This window comes from Danio rerio, chromosome 18 (genome assembly GCF_049306965.1).
Source record: "Danio rerio strain Tuebingen ecotype United States chromosome 18, GRCz12tu, whole genome shotgun sequence".
Classification (NCBI taxonomy): Eukaryota; Metazoa; Chordata; class Actinopteri; order Cypriniformes; family Danionidae; genus Danio; species Danio rerio.
The window spans coordinates 19,553,073-19,563,861 of NC_133193.1; the positions used below are offsets into that span (position 1 = coordinate 19,553,073).

The 10,789-nt window shown below is 41.0% G+C and overlaps 1 long non-coding RNA gene across 1 annotated transcript; it reads left to right on the forward strand.

Annotated features, from left to right (window-relative positions):
- The first annotated feature begins 2,101 nt into the window (after nucleotides 1–2,101).
- LOC110438088 (uncharacterized) lies at nucleotides 2,102–9,409 on the forward strand. The gene is made up of 2 exons (XR_011007245.2): nucleotides 2,102–2,297; nucleotides 7,659–9,409. It is a non-coding gene; the product is annotated as an uncharacterized lncRNA (long non-coding RNA).
- The last annotated feature ends 1,380 nt before the right edge of the window (nucleotides 9,410–10,789 follow it).

Here is a 10,789-nt window from a genome sequence, read left to right on the forward strand (position 1 = left end):
CAGCTAAGGCTTAAATCTGTTAGTGTACAGTGTTTAAAACTGTTGATTCATCTATAAAAGAGCCGACTTAATGTGCTTCAAACGAGTCGCCTTGATACCGAGTCATTAGGTGTTTCGCCATGACGTACGAACGAAACCAAGTTATTCACGTACACGCGCAAACCCGGGAGATTTCAAACCTGCGGCCCCGTCCTCTGATATAGAAACCCACACACACACACACACACACACAAACATGGCGGTCAATTGAAGTCACACTGCTGGATATTATTGAGTCTACCCAAAGATGAAACCTCAGCATTATAGCCAAGCAGTTGGAAACTACTGGAAACTTCTGCAAACTAAATGCTACAAAGAATACTTCATCGGCGTTTGTTAAAGGAAGGATCAGTAAAGAGTAACTTACTGATGGACGTCAGGATGAGTTTCTTCCTCCATTTCTTAAGTGTAAGTACGTGCGATTAAAGTTGCCTCGTTTACTCTAGCTTGCAAATGTAATTAGTTGTAATTTGTTACTTGTAACCATCTGTACTGTATCAGGTTAACTCTCTTTATTCTCATATCGGGTGCAAAGCCACGTTTAAAACGCGACACGTGCTGCTTTGTTTACGGAGCTCCGTGGAGGAGGAGTAGTGTATGTGTGTGTGTGCGTGTGCGCGCGCTGTCGTCCGGTCGTGTGTGTGTGTTTGTGTGTGTGTGTGTGTGCGCGCGCGCTTTGTCGTCCGGAGCAGGGTTAAGTGTGTGTGTGTGTGTGCGCAATATGTGTGTGTGTCTGTGAAAAGAGCAGAGTGAAACAAGCTACAAGATCTCCTCAACTGTTTTTGGAGTTTTTGCTCAATAAAATAGTTAGTCGTCTGTATTTTCAAGTCCATAGTCTATTTACATTGACCCACTGGCAGCTAAAATCCACGCCTACACTATCGAGCGTGTATGAACTGTGATTACTTTTATATTGCTGATTAGCTATTGAGCATTTCACTCTCTCACTGAAGGCAGTCGACCAATCGCAACAGACTGTCATCGGTCCAATCAGCCCAGATTAGCTTCGCGCTAAGGAGGGGTTTGGGAACAAATGAATTACTGGACGATTACATACAGGAGTCGCTGGGATAATTAGGTAAAAATAAATGCAGATTATAAGACCATGAAAGTGTTTTTTGAAATTGCATGCATATTAAACTGTTGTTGGAGACCCTTACAACCAAGATATGACCCTATTTCATGTATAATATGGGCTCTTTAAATAGATTTACACTTTTTTTGTTTAAGTATATAAGAAAAGTATTATAAACATTTTATTATATATAATACAAGTATAAATATTTTCACTGCTAAAATGTTATGGTAATGTTGTGTGTACTTGTTGCTTAATACACTTTTTTAAAATCATTATTGATATTATTTTTGTGCATAATGTGATTAATGGCAGACAACCACATGATTAATCGCATTAAAAAAAATTAATCGCTGTCAAGCAAAAAAGAAAATTATTACCAAGAGTTAATGTTGTTTTTCCCACATTTTTCTACCACAAAAGCAAAATCTTTGCTCATTATATGTGCTGTATTAACCCCTATATTCGTTAATTTTCTTGTATATTTTGTTGTTCTTTTATAATTATGACCACTATGATTAATTCAACTAGGGCTCATCTTAAATCCTTATAATGATATACAGTTCATACAAGTCAGAATTATTAACCCCCTTTGAATATTTTTTTTTTCATTTTTAAATATTTCCCAAATTATGTATAACAGAGCAAGGAAATGTTCACAGTGTGTCTGATAATATTTTTTTATTTATTTAAAAAATGTATTAATTATTTTTTCTTCTGGAGAAAGTCTGTTAAAAAGTTATTTCAGCTAGAATAAAAGCAGTTTTTAATTTGTTTTAAAACCATTTTAAGGACAAAATCATTAGCCCCTTTAAGCTTGAAAGAAATATCCATGTAGTCACTCTCCAAATATTCTGTTTTGTAACTGTGTCTTATCTTATTGTAAGTTGTCCCTGTACTAGGCGCCTTGACGTTGCGCCTTGACATTCTTGAGCACTGGATAAAATTGTTCTGCCTTACTGAGCTGAATATTTGCACGTATTCATAGCCCATGTAACCCTGAGTATGATGTATAAAAGCTGGGAATACCCCAGTCTTCTTTAGAAGAGAGCAATAAACTGTTGGATTCACATCTCTCAGTTGTTGTTGCCTTCCTGGAGCTCCAGCTTACTGAGGAAACACACAGACGGTCTGCAATTTATCCCAACAACTTGGTGACCCCCGACGTGATGAAGCTGATCAGGTAAGACATGAATTTGGTTTTGACTACCTGATTAGTTTCATCACTGAACTGAGTGTTCAGGAAGCTGGCAAGACATGAATTTGGTTTGACTGCCTGATAAGCTTCATTACTGAACTGAGTAATCCTTGGCTGGGATTTTCCCTGAAAAGCCAAGAAGAGCGCGCTATACAAAAGTAAAACGATCATTCTGTGTGTTTTCTAGTAAGTATTTACTAACATGGGTGGTTCATACCCCAAGCCTGAGATAGGGGAAGGCCCTAAAGATTGGATGTATCGATGTGGGTGGGGATATTACACTAATCCATGGTTAGATAATCTAGCAGGGTGGACTGAGGCACAAGCGATGCGTCCCTACCCTAGAGATGGGTCATTTGACCCCCATGTGCTAAAACGGGCTCACAAATTAATTTATGAAAGTGAAGGAGATCCCGAATGGGACCATGATTATATGAAAAAGGGTTATGAAATCTGGATGAAGATGATGAGTGTGTGGAATGATAAACAAAATATTAACCTACCAAAAGAGGTAAAGAAATTAATTCCGAAGCCTCTTAAAGGATCAGCATCAAAGATTGAGGTAAAAAGAAAGGAGACACCCAAAGTGCCTCCAGCCCCTGTTGTTACTGTTCCCTCAGTTACAGTTACTGTTCCTACTCCTACCCTCTCCTCCCCCATTCCTGATGAGGGGCAAGGAAAGGCACATCAGAGGATGCCTCTGTATCCTGTACAAGAATTAGAGAGGCTTCGCACAGAGAAACCAGACCAAGGGGATAATCAGGCTTTCCTATGGGTCTCAAAGAAAGGGGGACATGCCGAAGTAACCCCTCCCTCCGCAACACAGCTCAAGGATGTCATTTTACTGCTTCCTGATATGAGCAGGCCAGTAGAATTTGTAGAAACTATGATACGTGTCTCTAGAAATGCACAGCTTACAGGAGCTGATTATAAATTTATATTGATGAACAAAATGGGGTCTCAATATGATGAGACAGCCCTCATTGATGCTGTTCCTTGCTTGTGCTCTAAAAATGATGAGGTTAAACTACAACCCCAGCAAATGATACGTAGAGTAAAAATTAAAGAAGGGGATTATGAGGAACAAGAATACACAAAAGATGTACCGTACTTTTACTGGCGGGATGAACAGGGTGCTATAGATACCCTGAAGCGACAGCTTACTGCTTACCTTGTGGACACTCGTTGTGCTCATAGAGATTTGTCACACGTGACCAGCTGTAAGCAGGAAAAGAAAGAGACAGTTTCTGCCTTCCTCCAGCGTTTTTCCAATGCTTGGATACATCTGGGAGGATTTGATCTCCCTGAAAGGCAGCCACAACCACTGTTTATTTCCACTTTTATTAGTAACTGTACTCCAGATGTTCAGAAGATACTTAAATTTCAATTATCTGATCGATCTCAAATGACTCCAGAACAGCTCAAGCAAAGGCTTCGAACGATGACTGGCGATGGTCTGTTCGATCAAACTTTGAATGTCGCCCTCCTACAAATGGGAGGTGCGCAGCAGGGTGGGTTCCAAGGCTCTAGGCCGGCACCTAATGGGGGGGCACGACCCCGAAGGGAGGGAAAGTGTCATTACTGTGGAAAACAGGGTCATTGGGCCCGAGAATGTAGAAAGAAGCAATCTGATAAGCAGAAAGGAGCCTCCCCTTACCAACAGTGTAATTTTTCCCCAACCCAGGTGCCCAATCAAGGGACACAGGGTCCACAATAGGGGTCCCCACAGAGTCCTGAACCCCCAAACGCAACAATGCTCTCTACTTCTATTATCTCTGTGAAGGGCCAAGAACCAGCCACCCTTCCGGTTGAGGTGCAGGGCAAAATGTATACATTTCTTTTGGACTCTGGGGCAACTCGTTCGTCGTTTGGGGGACAGTATGAGGGTCCTATTTGTGCTTCAACTGTAGATTCTGTGGGAATAGATGGGGTCCCTTTTAAAACTTCTCTGACCCCTCCCCTGCTTGTAAAGGTTGGAAACACAAGGACTATGGTACAGTTTGCATTTATGCCTTCGTGTTCATATAACTTAATGGGACGTGACCTTATGTCCGCATTAGGTGTCACTATGACCTTTAAACATGACCAGCTGGTGGTACACACAACAGATAGTGCTGAGCCCTGTCTGGGCCCACTCAATGGCCTGCCCTTCTTTCTGCATGACAACTTAACTGTTACAGACCAAGAAGCACTTTCTAGTTTACCTCCTCATCTATGGGCAACCCATAAGGATGACACTGGTCTGGTGGTATGTCCTCCATACGAAGCCACTTTAAAACATAATGTCCCCGTCAGCATAAAACAGTATCCACTAGGTGAGGAAAAGGCTTCGGCCATTGATTCAATAATCGCCTCCTTTTTGAAACAAGGGGTCCTCAGACCCTGTCAAAGCCCTTACAATACCCCTGTTAACCCCGTTCCGAAACCAAATGGTTCTTGGCGGTTCACACAAGATTTACGAAAAATCAATGAGGCCGTAATACCAATAACGCCTGTTGTGCCCGATGTACCAACCATCATGTCTAGTATCAATTGTATACATGATACTTTTTCTGTTGTTGACCTCTGTTCTGCCTTTTTCAGCATTCCTGTAGAAGAGCAGACCCAACCTCTTTTTGCTTTCACCCACAGAGGAATCCAATACACCTGGACCAGGTTACCCCAGGGGTATGTCGACAGTCCAGCCTACTTTTCTGCAGTAGTACATGATTGTTTACAATCATTAAATATGCCTGAAGGGGCTGCTGTCCACCAATATGCTGATGACCTCTTAGTCACAGCACAAAACTATGATACGTGCAAGCATGCAACCATGCTTCTGCTAAATCATCTGGCACACTGTGGGTTTCGAGTTTCCAAAGAGAAGCTACAATTTTGCCAAGACAAGGTAATATATTTAGGTCATCATTTGTCAAAAGGCCAGAGATCATTGACAACAGACCGTATTACATCTATTGCCACACACCCTATCCCCAAAACAAGACAGCAACTACTGTCATTTCTGGGTTTGGTCAATTATTGTAGGCAATGGATCCCTGATTGTTCGCATTATGATCACATTCTCCGCTCATGTGTAGAGCACAAAGAACCACTAACCTCGCCCGTCATTTGGACAGATGAGGCTCGGGCAGCTTTTCATGCTCTAAAGAAGGCTATTTGTTCTGTCCCAGCTTTAGGCTTACCAAATTATGACCTTCCTTTCCATTTGTATGTCCATAATGACGACAGAACCATTGCAGGAGTGTTGGCCCAGCAACACGGGGGTGGCATGAGACCTGTCGCCTACCTGTCAAAGACTTTAGATATAGTGGCTCGGGGCCTCCCCAGATGCTTACAAGCTATTGCTGCCTGTGCAGTCATGGTACAGGATGCAGAGAAAATTGTTCTCTCGCATCCTCTGATTTTGCATTCACCACATCAGGTCACGCATGTATTGAATAACCTCAATACACAGCATTTATCGGCCCAGAGAAGGGCTGGTTATGAACACGTTTTGACTTCTACTGCCAATCTGACTGTGAAAAGCCTGACTGGCCATAGTCATATTGCCGCTGCCCTCCATCACATGTTATCACCATTTGATGATGAACTGTTGGTTGAACAACATGACTGTTTGGAGGAAATCAATGCTGTCTGCTCCATAAGATCTGATTTGGCTGAAAGACCACTACAACATGGAGAAGTCATTTTTGTAGATGGCTCTTGTTCAAAGCCACAAGATGGCGTCTACCTCTGTGGTTATGCTGTGTGTGCACTGCCTGATCAAGTTATAGAAGCCCGCCCTCTACCTTTTAAGTCCGCACAAGCGGCTGAACTGTATGCCCTTACTCGAGCCTGCATATTATATGCTGACAAACCAGTTACAATCTACACAGACTCTAGATATGCCTTTGGTGTGGCACATGATTTTGGCGCCATCTGGCAATCTAGGGGATTTATTGCCGCTGACGGTAGACCAGTGTCCCATCATACCCTCATAACTGATTTAATAACGGCCTGCCATCTTCCCTCGCAACTGGCCATTGTTAAAACTCAGGGCCATTCGAAGGAACACACTGATGAAGCCAAAGGAAACGCTCTGGCTGACCGACATGCTAAATTAGCAGCACAACAGCCTTTGCCTGAGGACTCTATGCACGTTTCCTTGTTGTCTACAACCTCTGCTTCGGGGATGCTCCCTGACATTGATTTGGCTATGTTACAAGCATCAGCCACTGACGAGGATAAGTCCTTCTGGGACGCCTTTTCTTCCACGTTTGATGAAAAGATGGGTCTATGGCACGACAACACTGGTCGCCTATGTCTCCCACATGTGGCACTGTCATTCCTCGTCCACGAATTTCATGGTGTCACTCATCGTGGACGAAGAGGGGTACATGAAACAATGCGATCTTTGTTTTGTGTCCCAAAATTAGAAACCACCATTAATAACATACTTGACAAATGCCTTATATGCGCTCAATATAATGTATCAAAGCCTGTGGCACAGCACCAACATTTACCAAGACCGATCACACCTTTTTCTGAATGGCAAGTAGATTTTACGCATATGCCCAAGAGGGGACCGTTTAAGTATCTACTGGTTTGCGTGGATAAATTTTCAAAATGGGTAGAAGCTTTTCCTTGCTCAAGGGAAAATGCAAAGGTGGTAACACAGAAATTGATCTCTGAAATTATACCTAGATATGGGATCCCACAAAGTATCGATTCAGATAAAGGAACACCTTTTACATCAAAGGTAACGCAACAATTGGCAACTGAATTAAATATAAATTGGCGTTTCCACATACCCTATCATCCACAATCATCTGGATTTGTGGAGCGAACTAACAGAACCTTGAAAGGAAAGATAAAGAAGGCCTTAAGACAACACGGTCATAAAGATTGGGTAAAAATTTTACCAATAGTACTAGCAGATTTGAGAATGACACCACAAGCAAATTTGGATTCTTTATCACCATATGAGGTGGTCATGGGAAGACCTTTCCCTATCCCATGGCAAGGGGGAATTATGGGAGTGGGTATTGAGCTTTCTAACCACATATCAGAATTCTCAGCGGCCCTAATTCAGAAACTTAATCAGTATTGGGAAAGGGTAACAAAGAAACACCCTGAAATTCCACTTGAGGCAGCACACCCTTTCCAGATAGGGGACAAGGTGCTAATAAAAGATATAAAACCCCAGAAAGATTTAACTGACCCCAAATACGAAGGGCCAGCTGAGGTTCTGGCTGTTACACGCACTGCTGTATTAACTGATCTTTTTCCACAGTGGATCCATGGCACCAGAGTGAAACCATTGAAGTAAATGTCTATGATATGATATTAATAGTTTTTGTTTTGCAGACTACTTCTACTGATAACCCTACTGGGACTGACACAGGCCCACACTGAAGTACACAACTTATTCTGGCAGTATGCTAACTGGACTGCACGACAGACAACCAATGAGTCATGTGTTGTCTGCCAAGAAGTGTTCTCCTCTGCTGTGACTATATCCTTGAAACCTTTGCCTTTCACATGTATTAAACTTGCTTTTTGTACAAATGCTTTGGGAGATATTTATGAGTGGCGCCCCACATGTGTTTCTAACAAGAAAACATGGGAGCTTCTTTGCAAATCAACTAGCAGAAAGAATCATTCTGTTGTAATACCTACACCTAGAACTATGGGTTTGAATATTTTGTTGACGAAACCCCAGGGGTTCACTTTTTCTTTTTGCTTTAATGGGACAAATGGAGGTAATGTATCCACCTTAAGAGCTAAAGATTGTAATATAGTAATTGGCGAAAGGGATCGATTTTCAGGGGTATATTTACCATGGCGAAAGAATAAAAAATATAGTTCTCTACTAAGTGTTTGTCCACGTTACATCCCAGGCACCTGTGAACTGAACAAACTTAAATGTGCTAATATCACAAATGAGACAGCTGTCACGGCATGTTACAACCTGAACAACACATACTGTCAACGCAGCAATGTAACTTGTGTCCCCACTTGGCCGAGACAGGATGCGGTCCTGGCCGATGACTGGTACTGGTATTGTGGGGGAGAAACCATCTTCAACACTTACCCCACCAATTGGACTGGTCTTTGTACTGTGATCCAATTACAACACATGGTCACTGTCATGCATCTTGCCAGACAATTCGGAAGGGAACGGAGGTCAGTTCCCCAGGACGACGTACCCGACGAACACCGTATGAGATCACACTGGACTAGATTCTGGGAGGCTATGATTCCCAGTTTTGGCGTAGCAGATGCCTTAAAACAGCAAGAGATCATGCATTATAGACTGGCCTCTTTTATAAACAGTACCACGGATGCCATTTCTGGACTAAGAGAGGAGATGAGAGCTCTGAGACTAATGACTATGCAAAACAGACTGGCTCTGGACATGCTCTTAGCGGAAAGGGGCGGGGTCTGCTCCCTGGTCGGAGAGAGCCAATGCTGCACTTACGTTCCCGCGGATGATGAGGATCTTGGACGAGTAGGACAAGCTGTAAAGGCGATGAAAAGGATATCATCACAGGTGTATGAGGATGAGATGAAGGAAAGAAATTTTAATTGGGGATGGGGATTTTTAGAAAGCCTGTTTGGATCATTGGCTCCATATGTCTCAATGGTAGTACCGGTACTTATTATTTTCTTATGTGTATGTATTTTTGGTCCATGTCTTCTGAGATGTTTTATGGAAAGAATGTATAGGATGGTTAATGCCTTAGGTAAAGGGTATGAACATTTAGCTATGAATGGAAATGAGGGTAACCATTTAACAAATAGAGTTTATGAGAATATGGTATGATCCAGGCTCTTGTAAGAAACTGAGCCTGGAAGAGGGGATTGAAAGAAATATCCATGTAGTCACTCTCCAAATATTCTGTTTTGTAACTGTGTCTTATCTTATTGTAAGTTGTCCCTGTACTAGGCGCCTTGACGTTGCGCCTTGACATTCTTGAGCACTGGATAAAATTGTTCTGCCTTACTGAGCTGAATATTTGCACGTATTCATAGCCCATGTAACCCTGAGTATGATGTATAAAAGCTGGGAATACCCCAGTCTTCTTTAGAAGAGAGCAATAAACTGTTGGATTCACATCTCTCAGTTGTTGTTGCCTTCCTGGAGCTCCAGCTTACTGAGGAAACACACAGACGGTCTGCAATTTATCCCAACAAAGCTATATATTTTTTTCGATAGTCTACAGAGCAAACCATTGTTATACAATAACTTGCCTAATTGCCCTAACCTGTATAGTTAACCTAATTAACCTAGTTAAGCCTTTAAATGTCACTTTAAGGTGTATAGAAGTGTCCTGAAAAATATTTAGTAAAGTATTATTTACTGTCATACAACGCAAAGATAAAATAAATCAGTTATTAGCGATGAGTTATCAAACTATTATGTTTAGAAATGTATTGAAAAAAATCTTCTCTCCGTTAAACAGAAAATTGGGGAAACAAAAATAAACGGGCTAATAATTCTGACTTCAACTGAAATATCACGATTTAGAACCATTTATGTACATTAAATCAATTAATAGTTAATAATTAATAGGTAAAAGTCTAGAAATATCAAAGAAATATAAATAACAACATATTTAGGTATTGATAGGATCATATTGATAGGAAAATGAAATGCAAAATTTGAACATTGTACTCTTAATATTGCAACTTTCTCTCAATGCTGTTATTCATGTTTGACTGCATCCCCGTAATGGCGTGTAATATTACGCTCATATAAACAATGACATAGTGTTACTATAAACAATGTATTTTGTGACACCATGGAATAAAAGATAGAGCATGATATGAAATTATTTGTATTTTTTTTTACATGCAGTATAAATCATCATATTGCATAGCCCTAAATTTAACAACTAATTTTTTGCAACTGACAGGTTTGTCTACAATTTTGTTAATGTTAAATCTAAAAATAAAAAGCAGTTGAATTTAATAGTGTACAAGCTCTGTTGCTAATTGCAGTTCATCACACTTTAGTAAAGACAGAGCCATAATTTATTTAATAAACCATTGTTTAACAATAATAATTGTAATAATTTTTCCCCACTCCTACACCGAAAATGCACAAAAACCCGAGGTAATTGCCGAATTTTTAAAATTTTTTATATTCAGCTACATCCCTAATTATTACACGTGTATCTGGAAAAATAGACTCTGATTGATCAATAATGCCATCCAGTTGTCAAATATTTCCAAATATTTGCAGTTATCTACGGCAATGCTGCACATCAGTACTTTTCTCCTAGTAATTGATATCAGCGCTACTTTCATGTCTCTCATATCACACTGTGGACTCGCGCTCCCTTGTTTCATGCAAATTAGACTGGAGGCATCTTGCATTTTAAACTGGGCTCACACTACAATAGGTTCAGGCTGATATTTCCCTGATTTAAAATTTTATCCAGGACACCGAAGACACATCAGGGCTACCCCAATAATATTAGATGTGAATCCTT